The sequence below is a fragment of the Polyodon spathula genome, chromosome 45 (genome assembly GCF_017654505.1).
Source record: "Polyodon spathula isolate WHYD16114869_AA chromosome 45, ASM1765450v1, whole genome shotgun sequence".
In the NCBI taxonomy this organism is placed as follows: domain Eukaryota; kingdom Metazoa; phylum Chordata; class Actinopteri; order Acipenseriformes; family Polyodontidae; genus Polyodon; species Polyodon spathula.
This window is the reverse complement of record NC_054578.1, coordinates 2697944-2709025: the sequence shown is the minus strand read 5'-3', so window position 1 is coordinate 2709025 and position 11082 is coordinate 2697944. Positions and strand designations below refer to the sequence as shown.

The 11082-nt window shown below is 39.9% G+C and overlaps 1 long non-coding RNA gene across 1 annotated transcript; it reads right to left on the bottom strand.

The window, feature by feature from the left end:
- Positions 1-7839: 7839 nt before the first annotated feature.
- On the bottom strand, positions 7840-10774 carry LOC121306021. The gene is made up of 3 exons (XR_005948141.1): positions 10697-10774; positions 8684-8754; positions 7840-7980 (listed from the first exon to the last, which is right to left on the bottom strand). It is a non-coding gene; the product is annotated as an uncharacterized LOC121306021 (long non-coding RNA).
- Between the last annotated feature and the right edge of the window lie 308 nt (positions 10775-11082).

Here is an 11082-nt window from a genome sequence, read left to right as displayed (position 1 = left end):
CGTTGTAGTTCGTGTTTCAGAGTGAGAGTGAGGGTCGATTGCAGGCAGCGTACCAGTGACACAGTCCGCATCAAGTGGACTAAAATGCAGTCTAGCAAATCCTGCAGATCTGTATTAAGTTAGTTCTGATTGCAGAGAAAAAAACCAGCTAATCCTGGAAACTGGTTTAGCTGACCTGAACGAGTGGAACAAGTTAGAATGATAATGAGGACTAACCCATAATAAGCATTACAAATGCGGATTGAAATCCACAAGTTAAACTGTAAAGACAAACTGTGGCATTTCCGTGCACATTGCCATTACTAGCATGTGATTAAAACAAACTATAGTGAGGATACTGAACTAGGAATGAAAAAAAGCAAAAAATAAACATAATGATAAAATGATAAAAGCATTTTTAGCACATTACACGTGATTAGTAAAAGTACACCTATAGTCATAATACAATTGTAGCAGACTACATGTCCTTTTATAATAATCTTTATATAGCGCCTTTCATAGTGGACCACCATCACAAAGTGCTTTACAAGACACTAGGGTGTGTGAGCTGTGCATCAGCTGCAGAGTCGCTTACAACAACGTCTCCCCCCAAAGACGCAGCACAAGGAGGTTCAGTGACTCGCTCGGGGTCACACACAGGGAGTCAGTGGCTGAGCTGGGATTTGAACCAGGGACCTCCTGGTTACAAGCCTGTTTCTTTCACCACTCGACGTCACAGCATCCTAATGGATGTTCCGCACACTTGCGTTTTTGCTTTCCGGTAGCCTACTGCTGCCTGACACTGAACGTTAAGTTCTAAATTTGTTGTTCTATTTAGTTCACATTACGCTGACATTTCAGGTTAAATTAAATACATCAAGCATGTCTGCTTTTTTATTATTTAAACACACAGTATCTTAGTGTGAAGCACTTTATTAAAATGTTTACAATATTTTAGTGAAAACTACAAAACCAGTCTCTTCAGAACACTTTGTCCCTCAACCATAATAAATTAGACAAAAATGAAAAGGGTGCCACATTGCTATAGCATTTAAACTACTAGATTCACTCTGTCTACCTAAGAAAATGAAGAATTGCTTAATAGAGTGTATCAACAGTATATTAAGGTGCATTATATCATTACATAGTGCGATGGTCAGTTTTGTTAAGGATAGTTCTGTGACTCGGCTAGCGAACCTTACTGAACCAAATGTTCAAAAGGCTTCACTTTTCACTTCTTTAGTTTTTAGATGTCATTTCAGAGAATAACGGAGCTGTCTTTGTGTTAAAGTGTGCTGTGCAAACTGAGCAAGTGTACTAAGATAGTCTTATAAGAACATAAGGTGGTTTAGAAATGAGAGGAGGCCATTCGGTCCATCCTGCGTGTTTGGTTGTTAGTAGCTTATTGATCCCAGAATCTCAACAAGCAGCTTCTTGAAGGATCTTCTTTGTTCAAGACTGAATAGATTCATCTTTTAGCCTGTCTGCATATGACATGCCTTTTAAACCCAGGATAATTCTGGTCGCTCTTCTTTGCACTCTTTCTAGAGCAGCAATATCCTTTTTGCAGCAAGGTGTCCAGAACTGAACACAATATTCAAGATGAGGTCTTACTAATGCATTGTACAGTTTTAACATTACTTCCCTTGATTTAAATTCAACACAATATATCCGAGCATCTTGTTGGCCTTTTTTTATAGCTTCCCCACACTGTCTAGATGAAAATTTCTGAGTCAACAAAAACTCCTAGGTCTTTTTCATAGATTCCTTCTTCAATTTCAACATCTCCCATATGATATTTATAATGCACATTTTTATTGCCTGCGTGCAGTACCTTACACTTTTCTCCATTTTAAATGTCATTTGCCATGTGTCTGCCCAGTTCTGAATGCTGTCTAGATCATTTTGAATGACCATTGCTGCCGCATCAGTGTTTGCCAGTCCACCTGAACAGGATCATCTCTCATCCGATTTGGTACGTTGCAATCAGGATCCTGTTTAGTCCGATTTAGCGGATGATCCACCTGTGGCGATTATCTTCTGGTGCGCTCTGATCGGGATTAACAAATGGACTAATTTTAATCTAAACCAGCGTACTAAAGCTGCTTAATCCGCTAGTTAGATGCATCAAGAGGACTAACTTTGGTACGCTGCAATCGACCCGGAGTGTCTGTCTGTGTGTTTCAGTCAAACTCTCTCACTTGTTTTGCAGAAGAAGAAGAATATTGAAGGTGTGCATTGTTTGGGATCAGCCAATCACAGTGCAAGAGGGTCCTCTACCAGACAGTTCTACACACAGCCTCAACCCACCCCCCAGATTATGAGATTATTAATAAACTCTGTCAGACAAGGTCTTTATGGAGTTTCATCCCAATGGGACATGCTCCTCTCTTGTTTATCTCTTGTTTGAAGCAGGATAGCGTCAGAGATGAGAGTCAGAGGCTGGAAAGCCACATGGACGCGCTAATGCGCACGTTTATTAACAGAAGAGAATAAAACCAGGAACAAGCACTGCACAGGGGGCCAAAGTAAAAGAAAATGTCAACTGTCAGACAGCTGCACAGTGCTTTCATGTGCTTGCCATTCCTTCTGCGCTGCTCCAAACAAAGGGATTTTCTCTCCCTTTATATACATTTGGCCATGCCCCAGTCAGCACCCAGTTACTTAGGGAATGGCCACACCTGTGAAAGTTGGCAAGGAATAGATTTAACCCCAACATTGCCAAACTTATGTTCACACCCCACTCTTTCGAAGGAATTTAAGAATGGCCAACAAACCACTCTTCTTTAATAATTAAAACAGTTTCAATATTGAATCATATTTATTAGCAATGTATCTGCCTTACTAGTACTGATATCAGAGGTGACGTGTGGGGTCAGGCCTGGTCACGTGCCCCCCCCCCCCCCCCCCCCCAGATTTCTGCCAGACAGTGGCTTAGCCATTGTGTTACAGGAAAAAAAAAAGTGCTGAAAACATTTTTTTTTTTTTGGTGGCCTCAATACACTTCAGTCAGTACCGCTTTCAATTAGTAAACGTGAACCGCCACTCACAACTGACCAGTGACATGCTTGCTGTCTGTCAAAGCACGCATTTCAAATTTCTGTTTGTGATTGGGCTACTTACTGTCGTTCATGAGAGGCTCAACCTTGAACTCTTCTGATTGGACAACGCACACAGCTTTTACACTTTACAGTCCAAAAGGACGCACGACGTGACACAACACTGAGAGAAGTGAACTATGGCCAGACAGCGGTAGGGGAAAGGGAAAAATAAATTGAAAATTGCTATTTGTTTTGGTCTAAATGGCAGAAAACTGTTGATGAACCGTCTGAAGATAACAAGCTAGCAGTTAACACCGGCAGTCCTGCGCCATTCAAACGGTAATTAAATTAATCAGGAGATTAAACAAAGTGGTTTGCTTTGCTTTGAACACAAAATGTTAGTTAACAAATATGAACCACCATAAGTATGAATAAAATATATATATATATATATATATATATATTATTTTTATTTATTATCGATATTTATTTTAAACAGAAGCAACGTCATTTAGTAATTAGAGTTTGATTAAGAAAGCGAATCAGTTGAAAGTCATGGCACCTCGTATCCACCAGGTGTCGCTATTTTTAACCTTTTATAGCAGGGATCTCCAATCCTGGTCCTGGAGGGCCAGTGTCCCTCCTGGTTTTTGTAAAATTCTACACTAAATTAATTAACTGGACTAACTAAGCTTCTAATAAGCACTTAATTGGTCCAAATAAGTAATTTGGAGTACAGTTGGAACAAAAACCAGGAGGGACACCAGTCCTCCAGGACCAGGATTGGAGACCCCTGCTTTAAGGGAACAAAATTGTATACTGGCTTTCAGACAGACATTCTTAATCAACAGGTGAAAGTCAGCTATGTTTGTTTAGACCAGACTGGCAAGTCAGCACACACACCACACTCGTCTTTACAACCCTCTGTTGCTGATAGCTAATACTTTGAAGTAGATCTCGAATGATATGGGAGAAGGGCGGGGGAAGCCACACTTAATTAGCATCGCAGCATCTTCAGTCTCATAGTTTAAGATTTGAAATGTCATTTTACAAAGTACATTCAATTACAACCTCAAATTCCTCCCACACCGTATACGTTGAGTATACAGACTTCCCAGGGGCTGGAGGCACTCGGATTCGCCTCGTATCACACAACGCCCCGAGGCATCTGTATATTCAACAAATGCGTACACCCCTGTCAGGCCTTCTTGCATAATAGAAATGTACTTTATAATGTAACTAATTCAGAACATCTATTGCATTAATCAGTGCTCTCAAGGTTTTTTTTTTTTTTTAATATAGAGCTGCTGTTTAAAGAGAATGCGTGCCGTGAATGAACGCACTCGCATTCTAAGCTCACAACTTGCATTTGTGTCTTTTAAGAGAACTGGAAGAAGTACAAGTCTTCCCACAGTGAGTGCAGTGATGAGGTTCATCTGCTGTGTGGCATCGCTGGTGCCTTTTCAAGCTGCATATCCATTTGAAACTCTTCCCACAGCCATTGCAGTGATGTGGATTCTCTCCTGTGTGAATTAACTGGTGGTGTCTCAAGGTTCTTGACTGATTGAAACTCTTCCCACAGTCGGCACAGACATACGGTTTCTCTCCAGTGTGGATTCTCTGGTGAAGTTTCAAGTTCTGTAAATGTCTGAAACTCTTCCCACAGTCGGCACAGACATATGGTTTCTCTCCAGTGTGAATTCGCTGGTGAAATTTCAGGTTATGTAACTGACTGAAACTCTTCCCACAGTCGGCACAGACATATGGTTTCTCTCCAGTGTGAATTCGCTGGTGTTTCTTCAAATGGCCTGACTGACTGAAACTCTTCCCACAGTCAGCACAGTGATGTGGCTTCTCTCCTGTGTGAATTAACTGGTGCTTTTTAAGATGTGCTAACTGAATGAAACTTTTCCCACATTTACTACACAGATACGGTTTCTCTCCTGTGTGGATTAACTGGTGTCTTTTCAAGTTGCTTGACTCACTGAAACTGTTCCCACAGTCAGCACAGACATGTAGTTTCTCTCCAGTGTGGATTCGCTGGTGACGTCTCAGGTTTTTTAAATTACTGAAACTCTTCCCACATACTGTACAGGACAGACAGCCCTGCAAGCTGCTTGTTTTAAAATGGACTGATTCCAGTATAGGACTCTCCTCTTTAATATGGACTGATTCTAGTACAGGACTCTCCTCTTCAATATGGACTGATTCTAGTACAGGACTCTCCTCTTTAATATGGACTGATTCTAGTAGAGGACTCTCCTCTTTAATATGGACTGATTCTAGTACAGGACTCTCCTCTTTAATATGGACTGATTCTAGTAGAGGACTCTCCTCTTTAATATGGACAGGCTCCATTGTTGAATCTTCTCTTTCACAAGAATAATCCAGTTTTGTCTTCTGAACAAATTTCCTAAAAAACATAAAATGCAATCTGTTACAATCCCTTTGTTAAATGTTATGTACTTGCCTTACCAACTCCAGACTCCACTTACTACCATGTTCACAATTGTGCTGCACTGAGTGAGATGGAGATTTTGAAGCAGGCACGGTAATTTAAGAGGTCACCACAATGAAAACCGGAATGTAGCGTGAGTTTTGTACTAAAGCAGGGTCAGATGTTGCAGGGAAAATGAAATTTCTCTCTCCAACTGACCAGAAAGGTGAAAAACAGAATTTTACAGCATGATTTACATTATTATTATTTTTTTTTTTTTTAAGAGAACCGGAAGCAGTAAACACTTCCCACAGTGAGAGCAGCGATGTGGTTTCTCTCCTGTGTGAAGTAACTGGTGTATGTGTTGTAACAATTATTTCAAAGCTGTTCTCCGTGAATATTTTTTATCATCTATGTATGATATACAGACTGTCAACTCGGGCTAGACTCCCCACGTCTTTCTTTTTTTGTTTTATTTCATGTGCCAATTTTCTCCTATATTTTACACCAGAAAACAGACAAAGACACCCCAGACACACACACACACTCTCCCTTCAACCATGCAAGAACACCGTATTCCATGTGTGACTCCTGCGTTCAGTTTGTAAAAAAAATTCAGTCTGCTGCTGTCAGGGCAAATTTTACCCCCCTCCTTATAAAAGTATATTAACAAACTTTATCAATACGTGTCAAAACAACCACCATTTCAATATAATTACAAATAATAATGGAGTTATGCTGCAAATATGTAAACACAAGATAGATATTAAAGCTTTTTTTTTTTTTACTGTAAAGGTTACGTATTTAAACACTGGTCTGGACGCGATAAATAACAAATACAATAATAGAATCAATATTACGATTAAATACCAATAAAAAATGTTCAAATATATTTTTGTTTTTACACTGTTTGTGAATAGCGAAACTAAATCACCATGTGACTCTTTTAGGACTCAAGTTTAGGATGTTAAAAATGGTTCAACTTGCTATTGATTGATATGTTGGTATTTATCCAAATAACTCATTAATTGAAGTAATAATTGATAAATTAATTGATTATATTAATAATCACTAGTCAGGACAGATATGGCCTCTCTACAGTGTGAATTTGCTGGTGAAGTTTCAGTTTGTATATCCATCTGAAACTCTTCCCACAGTCATATCAGTGATGTGGATTCTCTCCCATGTGAATTAACTGGTGGTTTTTCAAAGTTCTTGTGTGACTGAAACTCCTCCCACTGTCAGCACAGTCGTTTGGTTTCTCTCCACTGTGAATTCGCTGGTGGTTTTTAAGATTTCCTAATGTCCTGAAACCTCTCCCACAGTCAGCGCACACATTTGGTTTCTCTCCTGTGTGGATTCGCTCGTGCATTTTCAAATTGCCTGACATGCTGAAACTCTTTCCACAGTAAGCACAGACATGTGGTTTCTCTCCTGTGTGTATTCGCTGGTGTTTTTTCAAGTTGCTTGACTGGATGAAACTCTTCCCACAGTCAACACAGACATGTGGCTTCTCTCCTGTGTGAATTCGTTGGTGTTCTTTCAGAGATCCTAATCTCCTGAAACTCTTCCCACAGTCAGAACACACATGTGGTTTCTCTCCTGTGTGGATTTGCTGATGCATTTTTAAGTGGCTTGGCTGGTTGAAACTCTTCCCACAGTCAGCACAGGCATGTGGCTTCTCTCCAGTGTGAATTCGCTGGTGTTCTTTCAGAGATCCTAATCTCCTGAAACTCTTCCCACAGTCATCACAGACATGTGGTTTCTCTCCTGTGTGAATTCGCTGATGCATTTTTAAGTGGCTTGACTGGTTAAAACTCTTCCCACAGTCAGCACAGGCATGTGGCTTCTCTCCTGTGTGAATTCGCTGGTGTTCTTTCAGAAATCCTAATCTCCTGAAACTCTTTCCACAGTCAGAACAGACATGTTGTTTCTCTCCTGTGTGGATTCGCTGGTGAAGTTTCAGGTTTTGTAAATGTCTGAAACTCTTTCTACATTCTGTACTCGACAGAGAGCCCTGCAAGCTGCTTGTTTTAAAATGGTTACCCTCCTCTTTAACATGGACAGGGTCTAGTAGAGGACTCTCCTCTTTAATATGGACTGATTCTAGTAAAGGACTCTCCTCTTTAATATGGACTGATTCTAGTACAGGACTCTCCTCTTTAATATGGACTGATTCTAGTACAGGACTCTCCTCTTTAATATGGACTGATTCTAGTACAGGACTCTCCTCTTTAATATGGACTGATTCTAGTACAGGACTCTCCTCTTTAATATGGACTGATTCTAGTACAGGACTCTCCTGTTTAATATGGACTGATTCTAGTACAGGACTCTCCTCTTTAATATGGACTGATTCTAGTACAGGACTCTCCTCTTTAATATGGACTGATTCTAGTACAGGACTCTCCTCTTCAATATGGACTGACTCTAGTACAGGACTCTCCTCTTTAATATGGACAGGCTCCATTTTATAATCTTCTCTTTCACAGGAATAATCCATTATTGTCTTCTGAACTATTTCTTTAAAAAAAAAAAAAAAAAAACATGAAATACAATCTGTTACAATCCCTTTCTAGACTCTATGAACTTGCCAACTCCAGACTCCATTCATTACCATGGTCACAAATGTGCTGCACAGAGTGAGATAACAGAGATTTTGTACAACAAGCAGGAAGGAGAGACTGACCAAATATCACAGAAACAAAGACAGCTCTAAACAGAGAAATATTCAAACATGTATAAAAAGCTCCCACACATTTAACCACTCAAGCATAAGAGCCTCAGGAATACTGCTTAAAAAATGACAGCATTTCTTTCACACAAGACAAAGGTTATTGTTGAAAAGTTTGACAGATTTTACAATGAAGGTTCTTTTTAGTGACAGATTTGCATGTATTCTTATTGGTGCTTGTAAGCACCCACAGAACTAACCAGGCAAGTACGCAATAAACATGAATATAAAGTGTTGAAACTTCCATTCCCATGCAAACCCCACATTAGATCTGTTTAAACAGTTCTGCCTGTCAGCATCATGGAAAGCTTCTTGAAACTAAAGCATGAATCTGAAAGGTCTCTACATGCAATGACAGAAACACAGATCACTCCACACTCAGATCAGACTTGTGTTCAATATTAAATAAACTGATACGACCAGAAACACACAATCAAAAACAGAGGTGTGAAGCTGAACGAGGACTGAAGAGTAAAGGAATAAGAAACTCACTTCAGGGATTGTCAGCAGGATATCGGCAGCACGGCTCTGGCAGTCTGGTTTCTTCCCAGGTAAACAGGCACCTTGAAGCAACAGCAACAGATCATTGATGTGGACTCCTCTGCAGCACATGGACATCCCAGGTAAGTTCAACCCTTGAACAACACACGCGACTCTTGTGACACCACCCTGGGGGGGGGGTCCAGTATTTGGGGGTGCAGGAAAAATACTGGGAAGGGTCAGGTAAAATAAAAACTACAATCAATCATTTATGATCATTTTCAACTCCCAGTCCCCTTTTCTCACTTTATGATTTTATTTTGTGATTATTTAATTATTGTCAAAATAAAACAGCCTTCATCTACTCACGGCTGCAGTCTCATTTCTGTCCCAAAAAGAACCCGAAACGCTACAATATCCTGATGGCCATTACATAAGGAAATGAGATGTCCTTTTTTTTTGAAATACCATGTTCCTTCTCAAAAATGTGTTTTAATCTTATTCTTTAATAAAGGAAAACGACTGATTTAATGAATTTTCACGTATCTATTTCAGTGCAATGTAGTTCCCTCATTTAAAAAAAAAAAAAAAAGGTTTTCTGGGGAGAGTAAAAAAATACATTAACTTTGACTCGTGTACTAAGGGCTACTCTTAAATTAATTCACGATCCAGTTTATGGTAAATTGTGCTGCATGTCTTAGAAACTCAGCTGTCAGCCGAGCAGAATATCCCAAAAAATGGGCTGAATTTGAAAATTCAAAGCAGCCCGGAATTTGGGACGTCATCTGAAAACCCGAGCAGACCAGAATTATGTATATATTTGAAGGTGCTGGTTGGTTTGGGTTATGTACTGGATTATGTATATATTTGAAGGTGCTGGTTGGTTTGGGTTATGTACTGGATTATGTATATATTTGAAGGTGCTGGTTGGTTTGGGTTATGTACTGGATTATGTATATATTTGAAGGTGCTGGTTGGTTTGGGTTATGTACTGATTATGTATATATTTGAAGGTGCTGGTTGGTTTGGGTTATGTACTGGATTATGTATATATTTGAAGGTGCTGGTTGGTTTGGGTTATGTACTGGATTATGTATATATTTGAAGGTGCTGGTTGGTTTGGGTTATGTACTGGATTATGTATATATTTGAAGGTGCTGGTTGGTTTGGGTTATGTACTGGATTATGTATATATTTGAAGGTGCTGGTTGGTTTGGGTTATGTACTGGATTATGTATATATTTGAAGGTGCTGGTTGGTTTGGGTTATGTACTGGATTATGTATATATTTGAAGGTGCTGGTTGGTTTGGGTTATGTACTGGATTATGTATATATTTGAAGGTGCTGGTTGGTTTGGGTTATGTACTGGATTATGTATATATTTGAAGGTGCTGGTTGGTTTGGGTTAATGTTACTGTAATATATATATTTGAATTCAACCCAAATAAGTCACAATAATACCCAGCGCTCCCCCTCCTTTCCAGGGTGCAAGCTTCACTACAGTACAGAGCCGAGAAACAACATTAAAACTGACAGAGCAACTTATTCAACACACCCGCACTTCAAACAGAGACTAGTGTAAGTGCTCTCACGGAGCAGGATGGAGGCGAGTCATGAACACACAGGCAGCTTGCTTTGTTTGTTTGTTTGTTTGTTTGTTTGTTTGTTTGTTTGTTTGTTTGTTTGTTTACGACGGGGTGATGCTCGCGAACGGTCTCGTGCAGCGCTGAGGGCTGGAGCCGTTACTTGTTTTTAAAAATGTTGAAATGTTCGGTATTAACTGACAGGGATTGTATTATTATTATTATATTATTATTATTATTATTATTTTATATTTTCAGGGGCCCTCTACTCTCTCGGTGGGCCTGTGTGTGTGTGTGATGCTATTATTATCAAACACATAAATAAGGACACTTTTAAAATAGTTTACATGAAATAAATGTGTTTTGAGTACAGCTAATCAAAGGTAGGTCTCCGTACCGATTAATAAATGGAATTAAAAAAAGCAATATTTAAAAACGTACTCGTTAATTCAGCAGCGCCGTCCTCTCTCTCCTTCCAGCAAAAACATTGTGAGGCGCGGACACCAAACCGGCCCTCCCACTCGCCTGCTATTGGCTGCCACGTCCCTCTGAAAAGAGGCTTCCTCCTGTGATTGGACGCGCTGGGGCTCTCCGGGCCAATGGGGGATCAGCCTCCCGTCGGTTACCGTAGCATCAAGAAGAGAGCAAACGCTAATAAAAAAGAGAGACACGTGACACGTTATCCATTGCATTCCCCTCGTCCCCCAGCTCTGCTAAAAGGGCTGAGGGCAAAACAATTGCACTATGCAACACAATTTGTGTTCCTGGGTAGTAAGTGTTATTTCCTAATTGCTTATGCCTCAAAAGCATAGCAAATGGCTATTATT